The following is a 21,393-nucleotide window of genomic DNA, read 5'->3' as shown; positions in this document are numbered from 1 at the left end:
ATTGCACCTAAATAAGAATTTTACCTTAGACCCCCTTCAGGAAAGTGTCTTTAGTTGGACAGGTGGTACAACATTCGTTGGCTCATTGAACTTTATTATGAATCAATTGAAAATTTATTTTAAAATTTAATCTATTTAAAAACTCTATTTTAATATATATAAAATAATATGGTGTAAACTGTGTTGACTTAATTCATATTTCTGGCAGTACACTGATGCAGGTTCACTGAAGTGGACTTCCCCCAAATGGTGAGACATTTTTTCAGACCAAGCTTTTTGAAAACCTATGGTCCCACGTGTTTTCTGATTGTTAAAAATCTTTGAAAAAGTCAATGGGTTCAAACACAAAATAAGAAATAGAAGAAAATATTGAAACTTTTTACTTACCGTTGAAATATCCTGAGTTTAAACTTCAAAATTTTCACTGAAAAATGCAAAGTTCTTAAAAGATAATAATAACCTGGCAGATTCCCATTATATTAAGTCTTTTCTAGTATTTAATTTTGAGATGTCCAGAGAAAATTTATAAGAATATTAAGAAAATATGAATAGGTAGGCTAATAGATAGTTAATTCTTTGCCCAAGAGTCTAACCGATTACTACTGTCTATGGTAGTAACTACACCTGAGTGGAGTTTTCTGCATCAGTGTTTTTTCTTTCTGTTTTCTTTTTTTCCCCAGTAAAAGGTGACACTGATGAGTATTATAAATGCCTGATGATTTTACAGGGGTTTTTTTGGTTTTTTTTTCTTTTTAAATTGAAAATATAAAGCTGTGAAGTAATCCTGGACAGGCTATTTTGTACCTGTTTTCCAATGGCTGAAAAGAACTTTTGGTTTCAACATTTATACATTTCTAAATCTAAAAGATTAAAAAAACTCAAAATCAAAACAAAGTCCTTTGATTTTGTCAAAAGGTTGTTTTGTTTTGTTTTGTTTTGTTTTGTTTTTCTCTTCACCCATGATTTAAAAAACCTGTGCTCACATTTGAGTATCTATCAATCTCATGCGCATTGTGTGGGCTTCAGCTCAGCTTAACTTCAGAGGCAGGATTCAGTTCACAGGTTAAAGGTCTAAATGAATCTGTATCTGTGTACATAAGTAAATTCCTGTTTCAGTAAGCAGAGGTCTGGGGTTTCATTTGGCTGCCCAGACGCCATGAGAAGAATCTCATTGGTGATGTCTGGAGATCTAAGGGGAAGGTTTCCCCTTTTGTAAAGATTGTTTTCTCCATAGCAGAGGAATACAGATTACTTCATTCTTTCAATGTATATGCCACCAACCATGCAATGAAAATCCTTAAATTATGATGAAATTGCTCATTTCCTGAAGTGAACACAACAAACTAACAGACACAGTAATTTTTAGTAGATTTGGATTCAATTCAATTTTCCAGATGTTCGCCTGTAATCAGCTTAGGAACTCAAATCTCAGAACGGTGCTATTCACACAGCAGCTGTTGCAAATTTTTCTTTTGAATCACACCAATCTAGGAGTGGATTTGTTTACAGGCTGCCTCAGTGTTACATGAGGAACTGATTACATAAAAAATAAATCTCAAAAATGTTGTTCTGACCATTTATGTAGTTTTGTTTTTAGCATATTATAGCTCAATTTTTAAGTATTTTTTCTCATGAATTAGTAAATTTAGTTTTCTTCACCAGTCAGTGAATTTTGCCATTGAATTTAATTTTAAAAGTTTTTTTTTTAAGTCTTCTTCCTAATAGGAATATATTTGAGGGAAACAGCAGGGTACTCATTGAAGCTGTATTTGGGGTCCATTGTCATAAATATTTTCATAAGCTATCTGGCTTCAAATAGTATAATTAACAGACTCAGTCCAGCAAAGACTAGTACAACCTTTAGTCTGATCCTGTATGATTCACCCTTAAATTATTGCCCTATGCAGAACTCAGTATCCTTTATCTGACTTTACAGAAAAAAAAAAATATCTAGCTCTTCTCTTGATAATTTATTCCAGTGGTTATCTATTCTAACTGTGTCCATCTTTGTATCTGACTTCTCGTGTGCTGTAAATACAGGTTTTTTTCCTTATGCCTGGATTTGTTTGACTGAAGCGGGCATCTGACCTTCACTAGTTCATCCACTTCATGTAGCTGGAGGACAATGTAATTGATGGGTGTTTATTATTATGCGCACAGTTTATGTCTAATTTTTGCTGCCTAAAAATGGTTCATCTGAGCTCCATCTCTAGTCAATGGAGAGAAAGATAGGGTGACTTGTTCTCAGAATTAAACACGTCACTTTGGATGTATTCCTTTGGATTCACTTGCATCTGTCCACTGGTCATAGAAGGAGTCTAAAAGCTCAGCTCTATCTTCAGACAACTACGTTTGGGTGAGGTTAATTCCCACTTAGGTTTGTATGACTGAGACTTGAAAATTCTAACTCTTCAGTTCCTGCCCCAGCTGGAAATGAAGCCCCCCAGGTTTCCAAATCCAGGCTCTGGGAAAGGTAGATACCCGAAAGTAGCCCGCAGGAAAGCTACTATGCTGAGCAAATATCATGAATGGAAATATGGAGATGACTTTAGCTGACAGATTGTCATGCTTGGTACTAAACTCTGATTTACAGCCGTCTCTCTACTGAGGATTTAAAACTAAAAGCCTAGCTAAATGTCTAGCTAAATGATTGTAAGCTTTTTTGTAAGGCAGAAGAATGTTAAGTTTTTGGCCATACAAGGAAAATGTCACATAGTCCCTGTTAATGGGGTAATCCAAGCAATTAACCACACAAATTCACTACATGTTAGGTACAAAATCTTTGTAGTAGGTAATGAAGGTATTTTAGTGTCAAGTATTCATATGAGACATTAATGAAGTTAGGGTGCATTTTGCAAGCTGCCTGCAAAGTTGGTGTTTGACAACTTTGTGTGTCTGGTGATATTCTAATGCAAGCGTCATATTGGCTGATAGACAGAAGTAAATGAAGTAGAATGTGAAGTGCAGAACCAGGAGGTTTATTGGAAAGACTTGTATACAGAGAGGAAAAACTCAAGCTACCTGAGTCATACAGTAACTTTAATTCATCTTGGTACTAAACCAAAGGTGTAGGGAGTATGATAGTGAATTATTCAGATTTGTTAAAGTCCTTACTATTTATACTATTAAAAGACTATGCAATGTGTAACAAAGCAGGTTAAATTTATATCATGTGAGTTTTTCTCTGTCAGCGTAGAGTATTTCTTCTCATCTTTCCAGATTTTCATGTGACTGAAAAAGTGAATTTCATTAAAGAACAGGTATTTATTTGACCATGTTCTCTTAATACATCTAGACATAACAATGCCTTTTCCTAAAGGTTAGTTGGGGTTTTGTTACTTTTCCAGTTTGACAAGTTGTGTTACAAAAGGTCTTACCTGTTGCCCATTTCCTGGTGCTATGTGGAACTATCTAGACTTTTCCAGACTCTTTTTTTGTTCTGTCCTTCAGACCTACAGTCCATTTAGACAGCTTTTTTTTGTTCTGTGGTATTGGAGCCACAGAAATTTGGTAAAGGACAAAGGCCTCCTGTTTTTTCAATGGGTGCTGCTGAATAATCCTCCCACATAGGTTTATACGTACATGCAAACATGTACATACATATGTGTTAAACGGAAAAAACTGTACAGAACAAATCTGCAGCAGGTAGTAACATTCCCCCAATGTCCTCACAAGGGGATCGAGACTAGAGAAGAAATACGTTGCAGTTAAATAAACCTAATTAATTTTCACATGAGGAATTTTCCATCATTGAGGATTTTAGTTACTGTTGTTATTGTTTTATTTTTTAACATGTGCATGTGCATAGAAATAACTGGAGCATGCTTTAAAAAGCATTGGAATAATTAAATGACACTAACTTGATGAATGTTATTATATGTACCCTGATTTCTGGGTACTGAAGTTATATCTTCCTTTAACTACTTGGAGAGATAAAGGGATGTTAAGCTGAATAGGATGTATTCTATTCAACAGGCAGCAACTGGAGCAATCAAAACTCATCCAACAGATAAAGAAAACTGTATGGCTTGTGTAATACGCAGGTTGAACTCACATAACACTCCCTTCATTCAAGAAAAGTTGTCTGGAGACATCATCAGTGAAGTAGCTCAGTTTCATTCAGATGTGATATAGATGACACACATATCCATTTGTGGTTACTGGCAAAGACTCGTTACAGCTGTTACAATGTGCCTATGCCTCACAAGAGGAGAGAAGATTTCTGAAAAAGAGCTGTCTTTTGCTCCTTTTCCTTCTTTCCTCTTTTTTCTCTCATCCCATTCTTTCTTTACTTCTCTAAACCTCTTCTTACATTTCCATCATCAGCTATCCTTTTTCTGATGCACAAAATTAATCAATTTCCCTTTCCCCCCATACAAACTGACAGACTGACATCTTTCCTAAAGAATGTCCCCACATGTTCTTTCTTTCCTTGAATTCTGACCCTGCAGCCGCTCTTCCCACTCCATATCCTGACTTTGTTCACAACCCCACTCCTTGTCTTCTTGTATTTGCTTTCTTTTTTGCTGCAGAATGACCATTTGAGCTAGAAACAAACAGTATTATTTTATAACTGAGATGTCACTCAGGTATTGAATATAGCTGAGTACCGCAGATTGCGTTTACAGTCAATATCTTTCCTTTCCCTGATTGAATGTTGGAAATTAATAGAGTTAAATGAACACTTTTTGCCTAAACAGAGCCATGTTAAAAACACTGATTTATTGAGCATCAGACTGCTTTGTTTGAAAGATTTTGGGTTTGACAGACTTTTGCTGTATCCCACGTATTGTTTCTGCCAGACTTTGTGCAAACTCCTGGTGGAGAGCCACAAAAACAGGAATCCTGCTTTCTGGTATTGTCTGCTCTGTAACAGGTCTGCTGAAGAGCGACATATCCTGAAACCCTGTTTGTTCAACATGGGAAGAAACAGTGGCAATGCACTCTGAACCTGAAGGGTCTTCACTCCCAAGTTTCTAATCATGAGGTTGGCTCAATCAAATATGTAAACCCACTGAGGTCCCAAGTCCTGGGCAGTCCCCCTCAAGACACTCCAACATCTAAAACTCAATTTGGGCCACGCTCAAAATCCAAATAGTCAAAATTTGCCTCAAAATAGAAATCTTGTCAGCTCTGGTGTACCCTCATTTAACATGACTTGTATTACATGCACAAAATGGTTATTTTGCCCATATGGTCGATGTGTGCAGTTACCATCTACAACAGCAACTGACTGGTTAGTGGGTGTAATTTAAGGGTTGAATTGAAAAATGTCTGACTTGAATGAAAAACAAGCCCTGACAGACATCAACAGGGTGGGTTTGGTTTTTTTTTAATCAAATTAATATCCTGTTCATTCACTAAAAATGTAACAAAATTTTCAGGATTCCTCACTGCATAAGTTCACTTGACAATCAGACAAGGGCGGGGGGGATTTTTAATGAGCAGTTGGGAAAGGGAAATTTTAGTCTAACGTTATAGACTCCCTCTCTTCCTTGAATAACCATTAAACAATTCAATGTCTCAGTTTCCCATTGTGAAATAGGGATAGTAGCACTTTCCTTACTAATGCAGGGAGAATGACCCTTCAGAGAATAAATATTATTTTCAAAATACTAATGAGGCTTAGGTAGATATTTTGGGTAGGCTAAAACCCTGTTGCCAGCTATGAGGTCTAACCCTTCATCCCTAAGTGGTATCAAATCTTTTTCAGGGATTTTTTTCCTATCTTCTTCTTCAAATAGGAGGCTCTTCCTTTGCACAAAATGACCACCAGAAACACCTTATACAACTGATGATTTTCAAAGCTAGGGGTGAAAAAATACAAATAAATCATAATAATGTTCCAGAAAAGCCTACATTTTTGATAGGAGTGGCTTTCATGAGAAATCAGAGCAGAAGAGAGACGTGTGATATATTTCTCAGTATTAATAACCGTTTCTTCTTCTTGCACATAACAAAAGAGATTTTAATCACCGTGGTAATCTCTCTCTTTGAAAGGAACATCTCATATTAATCTTTGGACAAAATTGAAGTAAATGAAGGTAAAATCTAGAATATAAATGTGCCATCAGAATTCTTCTTGAAAACAATAAGGATCCTTATTGAAACCATCATATTAAAGTTTCCAGTTGTTTATTTCTTTTACAGGAGCTCCTTATTTTATGTCTTGAATAGTATTTCCCTAAATAAAATTGCACCGTGCAAAGTGCCATTATGATTTCCAACATTCATTTCCAGAGGGGCTCCTGCTAGTCCATAGCTATAACTATGATGAAAAGGGCTGTGGACAGCCCGTTGCAATAATGCCATCTCCTCATCTATCAACCCAGCAGATTATATGAGTAGCATCTCCTTAGAATAGAAACTCAGAGATATAATAATCAATGAGATCTGGCATCCTGAGAGCCTACACGAATCCATTGCTATAAAGGATGCCAAATTGTTACTGCTGTACAAAATCTATAGAATTGTAGTCAGCAGGGCTGAGACCAGGAAGAAAGGCATTAACGATTGACTGAATATTTCAGTGATGGTCTCTGTCTTTAGAGTAATATATGCCATTGTAACGTATGTTTTGGAATTTCTTGCTAGTTTTGTGCTGTGATTTCACAATGCAGGAGCTTTAGGGGATAAATCAGGGCCAGAAGCAGACATGCCCTTTCCACATTGGTTTTTCATCTATTAATTCAAGCCAACTATTGACAGTATTTGCATGTGAGATGGATCAGGAAACTGAGCTTTTCTCCCTCTGATTCTGAAGGATAATTTTTTTGCTATAATGTTATTGTTGTTTGTAGTACTGAGGTTTTTTTAACCCAGGCCTGTTTCTTCCTACCACGTGAGTGTAGCCACAAACAGCCAAAGGCAGAAAGGAGCAGCTGTAACTCCTTAGTCTGATATTCCCTCCAGACCTCTCTGATCAAAACCTCACAGAATGTAGAATTTGGTCTGTTCTTAATCAGCCTAAGATCCAACTTTTTCTCTGTAGGCTCCTGTCACTCTTCAGTGACTCTGGAAGAGACCAAGGACAACTAGGATCTTAATTTAACAATGACTGTTGGGAGCCTTAATGAAGTGAGACGAGATTAGTCTGGCTCTTAGGCACTGATGTCAGGGATACCAAAGCTTCTCCAGCTACTCAAATTCTGGAACCAGGATCACAAGGGTTAGATACAGCTAGATTAATTAGCAGCAAAATACAGACAACAACATTCACACATTGGAAGGTTATAGGCTCTTCAAGTGACTGTGTTTTTTCCACAGAGAAGACAGGTAAGTGCAAAGTAACTTATAGTTAGTAACTTGTTATAAGTATGAGCTCAGGTCTTTGGCCATCTGTGGTATGTTTGTTGTTATAGATATGCCTAATATTTCGTCCTGATGTTCCTGAGAACCTGTAGATCTGCTTCAGCTATCTAAACAAAATAAGTGAAAGAGATTACAAAATTAAGCCCAAGAGTGCTAAGCTCTGTGAGAAAAGTTCTCTTATATATTAACTGCATTGTTGACCTTTTATGTATTCTAAAGCATTGCATACCTTTCAAGAAATGAAATAATACTAGAAGTAAGCTAGGTGACGATCCAAGATTCAGTCCTATCCCAACTCTTAACTTGAATTTGTCTCAAGATACCATAATTTTCTGAATGGACTGATTGAGCTCTCCATTTCAGCAAGAACTGTTGTATATGCCCCACAGTGCTGTCCAGCACTGTTGAGGGCTGTAGCAATTTGTGTTAGCATGGCACCTACAGTCCTTGGAGGTATGAATACGACCTGCAGTGTTTTGTCTGTAAAATGGTTTTCAGACCAACAGCTCATTCACTGACCCACATTGCCTTTCATAAGAAGGAAAATATTAGAAGGCATTCCAGCCCCAGCTTCACAGTCTAATATTAGATAATAATATTTAGAATCCCTAGGAAAGGCTTTTGTCCATAGTCCGAGGTCGTTTTTTGAAATCTTTGCAAACTCTCTCTCCAGGGAAGCTGTGTAGAGAGAGCCATGTTTTCAGCTCACCCTTGAATGCACTTTGAACAAGCAGCTGCTTTTACTGTAAGCATGTTATTAATGGTCTCCTTTCAAAAGCAGAGATAGTACCCTGGAAAACGTTCTATTGATTTTCTCCCTTTCTCTATCCCTGTTTCAATCACACTCGTTTGAATGGCTTTCATTTTTAGCAACAAGAGATTCTTCGAAGAAAAGTGATGACTAGGTGCAGCCTTAAATAAAATCACTGCTCAATTTAAGCTCAGAAAAATACTATTGATATTTTAATAGAAGATTGGAGAACCAATTGCTGGGTCAATAATAGCTACAAGGAGCTTATACATAGGAATCATGCACAAGGATCATTTTGTTTCTCTTACAGTACATGTTAACAGAAAACAGCAGCCTAAACCTTGACTCACTTGATTATTACATGTCAAGGATCTCAGGAACACGGCAATGTTTCATTCTAATTTTTGAAAGTGGAAATGTGCACTGAGATACCTCTGCAGAGTTCAGAATACAGAACTGCAAATAATATGTACTACAGTATATTTCTATATAATAATATTCATGCAGAAGTATCTGCAAGTAAGAAATTCTGCACACCTGGAAATATGATTACCCTTCTGACTTTGGTTATGGTTGCTAGTAGAACCATAAAATCAAATAAAAATTTAGGCTGGAAAACACCTTTAAGATCATCAAGTCCAACTGTAACCTAGCACTGCCAAGTCCACCACTAAACCATGTACCTAAGCACCACATCTACACGGCTTTTAAATACCTCCAGGGATGGTGACTCCACCACTGCCCTGGGCAGCCTGTTCCAATGCCTGACAACCCTTTCCGTGAAGAAATTGTTCCTGGTATCCAAGCTAAACCTCCCATGGCACAATTTGAGGCCATTTCATCTCGTCCTGTCATTTGTTACTTGGGAGAAGAGACCGACCCCCACCTCGCTCCAACCTCCTTTCAGGTAGTTGTAGAGAGCGAGAAGGTCTCCCCTGAGCCTCCTTTTCTCCAGACTAAACAACCCCAGTTCTCTCAGCTGCTCCTCACAAGACTTGTTCTCTAGACCCTTCACCAGCTTCATTGCCTTACTTTGGACTTCCTCCAGCACCTCAAGGTCTTCCATGTAGTGAGGGGCCCAAATCTGAACACAGTATTCAAGGTGCTGCCTCACCAGTACCGAGTACAGGGGGATGATCCCTGCCCTAGTCCTGCTGGCCACACTAGTGTTGATACAAGCCAGGATGCTAGTGGCCTTCTTGGCCACCTGGGCACACTGCTGGCTCATATTCAGCCAGCCATCGACCAACACCCTCAGGTCCTTTTCCACCAGGCAACTTTCCAGCCACTCTTCCCCAAGCCTGTAGCATTGCCTGGGGTTGTTGTGCCCCAAGTGCAGGACCTGACACTTTGCCTTGTTGAATCTCATACACTTGGTCGTGGCCCATCGATCCAGCCTGTCCAGATTACTCTGCAGAACCTTACTACCCTCAAGCAGATCAATACTCCTACCCAATTTGGTGTCATCTGCGAACTTATTCACGGTGCACTTGATCCCCTCATCCAGATCATTGGTAAAGATGTTAAAGAGAACTGACCTCAATACTGAGCCCTGGGGAACACCGCTTGTGACCAGCCACCAACTGGATTTAACTCCATTCACCACAACCCTTTGGGCCCAGCCATCCAGCTAGTTTTTTACCCAGGGAAGCGTACAACCATCCAGGCCATGAGCAGCCAGTTTCTCCAGGAGAATGCTGTGGGAAAAGGTGTCAAAAGCTTTACTAAAGTCTAGGAGACAACATCCACAGCCCTTCCCTCCTCCACTAAGTGGGTCACCTTGCCATAGAAGGAGATCGGGTTAGTCAAACAGGACCTGCCTTTCATGAACCCATGCTGACTGGGCATGATTACCTGATTGTCTTGTGTGTGTCACATGATGGCACTCAAGATGATCTGCTCCACAACCTTCCCCAGCACTGAGGTCAGACTGACAGGCCTGTAGTTCCCCGGATCCTGCTTCTGGCCCTTCTTGTAGATGGCGTCACATTTGCTAATTTCCAGTCAACTGGGACCTCCCCAGTTAGCCAGGACTGCTGAGAAATGTTGGAAAGTGGCTTGGTGAGCACTTCTGCCAGCTCTCTCAGTACCCTCAGGTGGATCCCATGCAGCCCCATAGACTTGTGTGTCTAAGTGGTCTTCCAGCTCAGGGGGCTGGATACCCAGAGAATAACTGGTCTTACTATTAAAGACTGAGGTAAAGAAGGCATTAAACACCTCAGCCTTTTCCTCATCCTTTGTCACTATGTTTCCCCCCACATCCAATAAAGGATGGAGATTCTCCTTGGCCCTCTTTTTGTTGCTAATACATTTATAGAAACATTTTTTATTGTCTTTTATGGCAGTAGCTAGATGAAGTTCTAGTTGGGCTATGGCCCTTTTAATTTTCTTCCTGCATAACCTCACAACATCCTTGTGGTCCTCCTTCTTCCAAAGATCATAAATTCTCTTTTTTTTCCTGATTTCCAGCTAAAGCTCTCTGTTCAGCCAGGCCAGTCTTCTTCCCCGCCAGCTCGTCTTCTGGCACATGGGGACAGCCTGCTCCTGCACCTTTAAGATTTCTTCTTGAAGAGTTTCCAGACTTTCTGGACTAATTTTCCCTTCAGGACTGCCTCCCAAGGGACTCTGTCAACCAGGCTCCTAAACAGGACACAGTCTGCCCTCTGGAAGTCCAAGGTGGCAGTTCTGCTGAACCCCCTCTTTGCTTCTCCAAGAATTAAATTACTTACTTATATCACATACAGTCAAGAATGCATTTTCTAAACATTTTTACTTGTGATCAACAAAGAAGTCATGACCACTGGTTTGGAAACCTCCAAACTGATGTTCCAAATGATACAGCAACCACGCTGAATTATCATGTGTGCTACATCATTAACACGTAGGGAGAGCTTGATGATATCAGCTGACATGAATGAGTCTCATAGCAACTGATATTTTAAAAGTCTGAGCTGCAGGAACTATAGGATAGTGTGAGAGGTTCTGCAGAAAGGAAAGGGGCATGGGTATGGGTAGAAAGACAAAGCAAGGCAAGGTGGTTTTGCATTTGTGGAAAGAAGCTTGAGAATATATCATAAATGAACTTAATTTTTAATTCCAAAATCCATATAAAAGAAGATCTATATTTTTTGATATATTAAGCAAACTCCTGACTTCCAAGGATTCATTATTTTTAATGGTGGTAACTGAAAAGCTCTACCTCTAAATAAGTGGTATAATATTTCAGAGACAGTGAATAGAGAAAATAACTACCATACATACTAGAGCTTTTAAGATATGACCCAGAAGTAGAACTTCTACCTATTGAGCCAGAAACATTAATGTATTATGCATAAAATTTACACAGCATTGCTCATAATACCCATTTGACAAATTTTTTGCTTCCCTAACATCAGCTGTGTTGCAGTGAACACTGACAATTGAAGTTCTTAGCTGGAAGCCAAGATACAAATTTAGATATAGGTAACTGCTTTAAAATGCTGGCTTGACTTTCCAAACTCTTTTCAACCAAGAATATTGATTTCTCCTTTCATGTGTACGAAAAGTATCAACCAACTGAAAAAAATCCTCCATGAAGTGTAGGCTTTTTGCTTTCAACCTTTTGCCCGTAAAGACTTAGATATTTATCTGATGGCTGCTTGCCTTCTTTTGCAGGCTACTGTTACCAGCGTGAGCTTCAATAGGAGAGTTGTTACATTTTTATTTCAACACTATGTCCTACATAAAAGTTGGTAATAAGAGAAAGTACTCTATAGGATATGACTCCCACATGGTTTCTTCCTTCACACACTGACTTTTTTTACATGTCAACAATGCCTAAGTGAACATATCTTATTAAAAAAAAAAAAAAAACAAACCACAAAAAAATACAAAGACAAAGAGGAAGGGAAAAGAAGGGGGGGGTGGGGAAGGCAAATAAAACAAGTTCGGTCATCTTCTCATCACAGTAAGTAGTTCAGATGTTCTTCATGGCTTTAACTTAGAGATCAGCTTATGAGAAAAGTATTCAGATGCAATATGCAAAACAGGAATATATGAGTTAGGTAACCTGTTGTAGGTATGAAAATTCAGTTCCTTATCAACATTCATTGTTTAGAGCCCCTTTCCTTTGCACTGACTATGCTCTTGACAACCTGATCACACCCCAAATCTGTTTCCAGACTTCACTCATGATCACATGGATGTTTAATTAGATACATTTTCTGTTGAAATGTGATCCTGTTCAGGCCCTCAAATATATTCCTTTTCAGTTCTGTCTTAATGTTATCATCTGAAAAGGGCAATATGAAGTTGAAAAAGGCAGGAAGTCAGCTTATATTCTTTATTACGTAGCTTAATATGTTTTTTCTCCGTATCTGCACAAAATCATTGGCTTGTGTTCAACTTGTGGTCCTTAATGAACTGTCCTACAGAACTTCTATTAAGCCTATTATTTTCATCTTACAATTGTACATCTGATTATGTCTCCCAAAATATACTACCTTGCTCTTGACTCTACTGAATTTATTTTTTTTTTTTTTCCCCAAACATTATCCTAATATATCCAGGTCATTTTGAATAAAATTTCTTTCCACCAAAACTGTTCAAGACTTTCCCATCATCTCTGATCTGATAATTTATGTCATATTTTATGTCACCATACACATCATTGATATCAGGAATATCAGGATAGAACTCCACTTCCTGGGCCCTTCCATTTTGACTGTGAACTGTTGATAAATACTCTATAGTAGTTTCATATTGTGCTTTTGATTAAATAATTTCTAGTCTTGGCTTAAACAGGAGCCTTTTGTTCCTGAAGAACTCCATAGCTCATTTGGATTTCTTTGCAGAGATGGACAGATACAATTATGAATCCTGTTTATTACCTGTTATGTTTTCAATTGCAATAACGTATCAACTATTTTGTTGGATGAGGATCTTTTGCATTTGCTCATGATAAGTAGCACCAGTGGCTCAATTTGTTTAAAAGAGCATCATAATGTAAGCTGATTTAAACTATATTACAGAATTTTGTAGTAGCCTGTATTTAAGTGATTATACTCCCTCAATTTTTCCCCTGATTATTATCTTATCTCTTCTTTCACTATCTTAACTGTTCTATCAGATGACAGTTCTGTGCACTTCCTTTTTTTACCATCCTTCCTATTAATAAAAATGAGAAAAATATATCTCTGTTCATCTCTTCCTTTGTTTTGCTAGTACAGTGTTGTCTGTAGTATATTTTGCAGTACTTTTGCCATTTGTGTCCTTCTTCATCCTTAGTCATGAATATAATTACTGCATTTTCCATCATGTGGTTCATGAATTCCATCACAGGAGCCTCATTTATATTTGTATCTTAAAGAAGAATTCTTTTTACCCAATTAGTTCACCAAGTGGCTTCTTGAGACCTGTTGTGCTCTGTGGCCTAAAAAAAAAACACCCCAAAGCTTTCAGAAACTCACAAAATTGGTATTAAAAGTAGCTGTATGATCAGCTACAGAATAATCCACAAGATATGAATGTACAAGCTATGTAACCCTGACTGGAGACACTTAGGCAAAACAGCTTTTCTATAGGTATAAAAAATGTCCAGGTTTCTTTATGGTTCACTTAAGAGATAGTCTCTCTGATAATGTACAGTTTATTATTCTCCTCCCTACTGAATTAAACTGTTCAATATTTCCTAAAGTTAAAAGTAAGAAATAAGAAAAAAGGAAAGTCTCACCTGTTACTAGATTCCACATTCTCCAAAAAAAGTGGGTAACTTCTGCAAACACACTGTGAGGTTAGCAATGGTTTCTGCATTATGAGACAGGTCAGGGAAGAGGATGTTGCTTCATGAATAGATTCTCAGCACTAATCTCTCAGAAGAGCCCATAAATCAACATTATGAAGTAGTCACAGAGAAGGGTGAATTTTGGAGTTTATGGAAATGGCATGGTGGGGCTCGAACAGTGATGATCAAAGACAGAGATAGTTTTCTCGTAGAAATGCTTCTTTTCCCTTTTTCTAACCTAGTTATCACTGTTACATTCCAAAATCTAATTCTGCACTTTACTACAACAGGCTCAAATTCGTCTGCTCCTTAAATCATGTTTAGTTGTTTCAAGAGGATACGACAGGAACTGTCCTGTGTCTCCTCAGAAAGCTGTGAATCAATGCACAGCACAGAGCAGTGATGCTTACTGAGCCTCTACCATTCAAAACATATTTTGAAACTCCCAGATTGGGATGGCAAGTCACAGTTGCAACGATCAACTTGAGAACTGGTGACACCAACTGCCATATCTGTAGAGAGCTGATGCCTTCAGAAAATGAATACAATTCTCCATAGGTGTCAACAAGACTATTTAGACACATTATAGTAACTTCTTCCCATGCTTCTGACCTGACTTTGTTTTTTCCTGCCTTTCAATGGCAAGTGACTTTTTGCCTGTTGATCAGGCCTATTTCCTTCACACAACTCTGCAATTTCTTCCATTTCATACAGTTCAACAGTCTATCTTTGCTGAAAAGAGTGCTCAGCTCTCCAGAAAACCTGGCTTTTCTTTGATTTTTATCTACATTTTCTAAGGCAAATCTTTGGTCTCTTTGGTCCCGCTTGGATTTTTTTCAACTATGTGTTATGGGCCATATGCTCAGCAGTAAATTCATCAATGTAACTGTATTCTATGGGTTGACTAATCTAAATTAGAGTGGCTGTATTGACTACAATGCAACTGTGCTTCTTTACTTCACCTGAGCATCTGCCTGAATATTTCAAGTCAACAAGGTTACACTGATTTATGTCAGCTGAGGCATCTATCACCTGGGCAAAGTATTCCATAGCTGCTTCAGATTTATGGCTTCAGACCTTCCTTACTGTAAATTCTCTATGTGCTCTAAGTTCCTTACGTCGTTCATATCTGTTCTCTTGTCTCTTTCAAACACTAAAACATGACTACTCACTCAAGCTGGTAAATATGCTACTAGCATCCCTTTGAGTCAGACCTTTATTGAATTCTAACAACTAACATGGCACTTTGGAGCTGTGGAAGAGTTTTCTTTTTTACTCCATGTTCTTTGCCAGCTCCCTTTGTGTGTTTGAAAAATACGTAAATGAGATACCTTCTTTCTAATGATAGGCATCATTAGTGTGTGTTGCTGAACTCCCTTGAGTATAATAACCTAGGAATGATGGGTTGCTGAACAAATGTGATGATTCTTGGTTTCACTTATACAACATCAGCACTGGGTCTGTGCTCCCAAGTACTAGGAAAAACGATTCTGTAGTTTTATGACCACTCTTTGCCACATGTTTTAAGGAACCTGAGGGTACCAACAGGCCTTAATAGTCATGACCAGGCTCCCAGGGGACCCCTGCTTACCCCTGGCCTCCACCCTTCTTCCTCGGTAGACCTCAGACCTGCACTGTAGTTAGCTCATCTCCTGTAAGGATCCCTCAGACATACACTGTGGCTTGCCTCCAGCCCTGGGTCTAGCCCTTTCTCCTTTGCTCCTGATAGGACCCACTGGCTGAACCCTTGACATGGTTCATCCCCTCGGCACGTCCAGGTCTGTTGGCAGACCTTGTCAACGGTCCCCAGTTCTCCTTGCCTTGTTGAGACCCATGGGACTCCCTTGTCAGTGAGAGAACTGCCTGCACTAACTGGCTCTCAACTTGTCACAGGGCAGCCCTGCTCTTGCTGTGTCCAGACACAGGTAACAGTACATGTTCCATTCAGCCATTAGCAATTTAAACAAGTTGCTCTGCTCTGAGAAAACTGCATGTTTTCATTTTATATCACTTGTTTCTTCAGCGTAGTAAACCTCCTTGAAAGTTCTTCACGTCAACCAGAATTTCTGGATCTTGAAGTTGTCAGTGATCCAAAGAGATTCTTCCACAGCTCTGCACAGAAAGGCCATCATCCAAAGAAGGGGTGTCTTTTAGTCCTGAAATGCAAAATCAAAACCTAGAAAATATTTAAAGCATTTCATTTGACTTTTTACTCCAGGAACTGGAAAAGTAGCTCAAGCCAGCTGCAATACAGTAGCTACTGGCATAGGGTGGGGGAGGCACCTCATTGCCAGAATGAGGGAGGACAGGAAGAAATGCAGGAGCAAGGCTCCTGAGGGCTGTCATTGCTTTGTTTGCTATGAAAGAGGTTGGAATAAAGGACACGACAACCCTTGGGAAAGATGAGGCAATTTGTGAGCTCTAAGAAACATTTAATACTGGGGTCACTGGGAGAGTTCGTTACGTCACAGGGGTGAAGTGAGAGGTCACAGGAGCTGCCAAGGACCTGTCACTGCCTGGATAGTGAAGAAAGAGGATTGTTTCAGTATTAAGGGTTGGAAAGCAAATACAAGATTTGTTTTGCTGGCTTTGGCCATCCCTGGTGAGAGATCTTTTACGTCAAAAGTAAATAGTGTCAGTCACACAGATAGCGATCTGTATCTTTTCACATGTTAAGTATATTTAATTGCTGATAGATGTATCAGGGGCCCAGCCGTTGGGACAAAACTTGCTTTTATTTATGTCAGTTGAAATCTGGAGAAAGTCCATCAGAGTCAATATAAATTCCTCCAACTTTATGATAAAAGTCTGCAAGCTGCATTTGCCTCACAAACACAGCGAGTGAAGAAGGACCAGAATCACAGTATTTTTATATGTGTTTTTGTCTTAAATTGAATAAAAAGTTAAAATATTAAAATGTTTCATGGAATGAAAGCTTCTTAGAAATTATATGGGAAGTGAAATGATTCATTTGTGGTAGTTTTAAGTTTAGCTTTCATCTGTCCAAACAATATCAGTTGTATACCAACATCTGAACCTCTCAAACACTGTGGGGCCTGGGGTCCCCTCCTGCACTGTGTCTGTCTTTAGGTAGGCACTCACTTACACTGACTAATTAGAGCTGGAAAAGAGCAAGTCTGAGGATAAAAACCATTAGTATCCAAAATTATCTGTCTCCACCAGAGTTACAGGCTAGTATTTATGTTGAATTACACTCAGGCTGGAGGAGTTTGTCAATGGCAGTATTTTTTCCTCAGGACTGACCCTGTTTGAAGGAGCAAGCCCAGTGCCTCAAAACTACTTCATTCCCTTTCTCCTTCCACTCCCTGCCCTGCTAACCTTTGTGAAGGTGGTATGAATCAGTCTGTGGTTAGATAGGGGAGCAGCTAATGAGGACGGCCATTGTAATGAAATTGAAGGGTTGAGATATGGACAAATGACACCTCAGGAATGCAATCTCAGCTGAGCTCATCAGCTCATTTTAGAGACAATTTCATTTTAATTGGGTATGTGAGAACAGTCTCAAAGCTTTTACACTTAATACTAGATGAAGGAAAAGCCTTTAATAATGGAAATTACGGCAGTTATTAGCTGAACACATTACATGAAGAATGAACTGAATGGTAGCTCTTACTCACCATCTTACACTGTTTAATCCTCACATGTGTAACTTGGCAATGCTGGGCTGAGATCAGGCTGGTTTCCAGGATGTCTGGTCCTTTACAAGTCACCTTTGGAAGGATGTTTCAAGCCCGTCAAGGAAAAACAGTGGTCAGCTATATGAAGGGTGGGAAAAACTCTTTCTCTCCAGTCGATACCAAAACACACTGTAATTTCAGCTGAGCCAGGATTTCACCTGTTAGCTTTTAAATCTCCAGGCATTATGTTTGTTTCTCTGCCTACAAGCCCTATCAACACCAACAGTGAGACTACTCTTTGGCTGTTGGGGAGTTGCTCATTTCCTTCAGTCACTCTTATCTGCTTCCAATGCTTTCTGGAATAACAAAGAACACAGGACAACTTGTGTTTTACTTCTTTCCAGTTTCAATGGGAAAAAATTGTCTTATAAATATTTTATACCCATATGCAGCAATACCAGGTTTAGTTGGGTTTGCTCACTGCCACTTGTTATTACCTTGGAAGTAACTCCTCTCTCTGCCTTTGGCATGTGCTGCTGGAGGTATAAGATCCCCATACCATGTCTGAGCTTTTCTGCATGCACGCGGCATCACAGCACCTTCACTTACACCTCTCACAAGGCTTTTGGAGACTGCATTTGTGTAAGCAAAATGTACAGATCAATACTCTTCTGATCCAAGGCCCATGGAAATGAGTGTCTTCTAACTGTGTTAAAGCAAATAAATGTAAATTTAGGGTCTAAGCAAACCAGGAGGTATGAGTAGTTTGCAGTAATACACAAAAGAAGATGTTTCAAAGATCAGAGTTTGAAGTGTGAGTGAATGCTTCGACAGAGTGAATGAGCTGTTGCTGCTTAACAGCAATCTCGTAAGGATGCTAGAAAACATGCATAACCCTGTGGGTGAAAATGAATACTGTTTTATTCAGACTCTGGGGCAGGTTCACAGACTGCGTAGGTAGGTTTGGTTCCCCTGAAGAAAAAAAAATGCTGATTTGTGCTATCTGGCCTGATGATTTCAGGGGCAGTGATGATTTATGAATTTCTTCAGCTGAAATTCTTCAACGGCAGTGACAAGTGGTAAAGAAAAAAAAGTGAAGCAGCAGAAGGAGAGATACTGTGTTTCAAGAGCTATTCTTTTAGCAAGGACAGGTTGGTTGTCCTTGTGTTCTCCTACAGTAACTGCTGTGAACCAGGCTACTACATTGCATTTTACACAGCAAAGTCAAGGACAGATTTCTTAAGATAAGGGAAAGACTGACCCCATGACAGGGCTTGATTTTCTGTCTGAACACCAGAGAACTCTGACCCATGGTCATCGTTAGAGGGGGAAACAGAAAAGTACAGCAATCTGTGATCCTATGGCAAATGTTGCTTACTTTTTTTCCTCCTGCGTTCCTGCAAAATTTCCCTTGAGTTACTGTAACTCTGGGGAATGGTTTATATTGTATGTGAATGAAATTACTGTCCCTTTTAGTGAGGGTACCTAAGAATAACTGCTGAACAAAAGCAACAGATGCAAAGTGTGTATCTGGAAGATATGATTTTTCCCATAATTATCGCTGTGATTTTGGTACAGTCAAAACTCATCCCTTTTCCAATAAGAATAACTGATGTGGAAATCATTTGGTCCCTCCAGATTTTAGAAAACTGCTTGATGCTGAAATGTGTAGGTTCAAGCCCTCCTGGAAAGCCATATTGGGGAAACATCATCATTTTTTTTTTTCACAAAGAAGGACCTGAACTGTAATTGATCACGAATGCATGTGACAAGTTTTCTCTTCTATAGGAAGCCTGAAATCAAGGTACATGTGAAGACCATAGCATTTCAGATGACAGCTCTCCTGTCTTAGGAGTACAGTAAGTTAATTACTCATACAAAGGGCCTACAGCATCTCTATGGAGTACTTATATTACTGGAGCAACATCAAAGCGGCTGAAGCATAGCACAAATAAAATTATTTTTGCTTGATTGAGTCGGTCCTATAACTGTATTACTTGGGTGTAAAAGTACTGTTCTAACAACTTGCTCTGGATCAAAATCAGAACTGGTCAGTTCCTCTTTCACCACTATGAAGCTCCAAATGAAAAAGAAAAATGGGATTTAGATTTAACCACTGCGCTATTCCTTAGAGTCTCTTGCTGTCAGGCCCAGGTATCCGTAATGTTAACTGGGGAACTGCCTCTATATGTATAATGTTTTTGATTTACTTTGCCTCAATGGTTTTGTAAGTGCTCTGCTTTCTGAAGAGCTAAGCAGCCAGTTTGGCCTCAGTTCAATGTGGCCGTATGCACATATACTTTTCTAGTAGGTTTTGCTTTCACAGCTTGTCTACATGGGGAACTTAGATTAACGTATGAATTTACAACACACTAGCTACTGCATATGGTTGAAGCACAGGCTACACTGAACCCCATGAGCTACAACTTTCTGTTCACCTTTCTGGCTGCCAGGAGAACCTAAAATTAGGAATAACTACAGGAAAACTACCCCATTTTATGTTTGGTCTTTCTCAAGCCTGGTCTATCAAGACTGTATGGAAGATGGCTTGAGCTCATGCTGAGATGCCGTGTTGTTACCCTTTCTTGAGAAATCTCAAGCTATAATTGTAAATGTCTGCCAAGGCTTAACGAGGATTTTCAAATGATGTTGAGGACAGTGCTGAAAATAAACAAAGGTGTAGTTCCCACTTTCCACTCATGGAAAAAATCGTAGTTGCATTGCTCTGAGGCTTGTGTTGACTGTAGAAACTACATGGGAAGTATTACAAATATTCAGTGGTGGCACTTGAAGAAAGGATTATCTGCCAGGATTATGCATTGGGACAATATCTTCCAGCCAACACACATGGGAGTACCTTGGAGCCACATCTGAGTTTAATGATGTTAACTTCAGCAAAAGGTCCGCTCGGGCAGTGTTAACAAAATAGCCTGGAATAAAATATTTTTCCATTTCCAGCCATTCTGCAATATACACAGCAATGACTATGTGCCCCACTCAATTATCATGAAAAAAAATCAGATCTGCATTTAAGACATGAAAATGTCAAATTTTTTATTTTCTTTCAGTACATTTCCATTGTCCCAGTTAGCAATTCAAAAGCCTTGTTAAGTCCTATCTATGCTACAGCCCACTTATGGAAATCTAAGTAAGCATGGCTGAAAGATCAGCACAGTGTACCTTTGCATTCTGCTTCATTTTCTAACCTATGTAAAACTGTGAAAGCGAGGAAGAGATGCAAGTCTATTTGTACCTTGTACAAAAGACAGAATGAGCAATATTTCTTGAAGAACTGATTCTGCAAAACTCCAAGCTGGATACACAGAGGCAGCTTAAGTAAGGTTTTTTTTTTAAAAAAAAAAGCATCAGTGTAAATAGACTTGTTACAGGCAAACTTCTCAATCTTATCACAAGCTGCCTGCCTGTTGAACTAGTGGTGTGATTTCAAGCAGCTACGGATTTTCAGTGAATGATTGAGGACAGATGGTCTCAGTCTTATACTATACCTTTTTCATTATAACTTCCCTAAGTTTTCAGAAGTTTGTGGCTTTGTCTCCAGGCCTTTCCCCTCTTTAGTCTTTGATTCTCAATCATTGGGGAAAAAAATGTTGATATTCCTTAGCACAGCTGAGGTGCCATATACTTGAGGAATTGGCAAAGATTGAAGATGAACAAGGGGACAGCTGGAAGGAACTGGATGGTTTCTGACAAGGAAAAAAAGGCACTTCTGTACCAGAAATGGCTTATTGAAAAAAGAAAATAACTCCCAAGGTAGGATCTGTAAAATGAATGATACTATGGCTGTGGTTAAGTGGCTTCAGGCCAGGCAGAGAGAATAAACGAGAGATGGGTTAGCTCTGCCGCTGCAGGCGGCAAAGCAATGGGATGTAGTAGAGTGAACTATCTCAGACACACAGATTCTGGAGAACTAC

The sequence above is a fragment of the Nyctibius grandis genome, chromosome Z, assembly GCF_013368605.1.
Source record: "Nyctibius grandis isolate bNycGra1 chromosome Z, bNycGra1.pri, whole genome shotgun sequence".
Classification (NCBI taxonomy): Eukaryota; Metazoa; Chordata; class Aves; order Nyctibiiformes; family Nyctibiidae; genus Nyctibius; species Nyctibius grandis.
Note: the sequence above shows the minus strand (reverse complement) of the source record.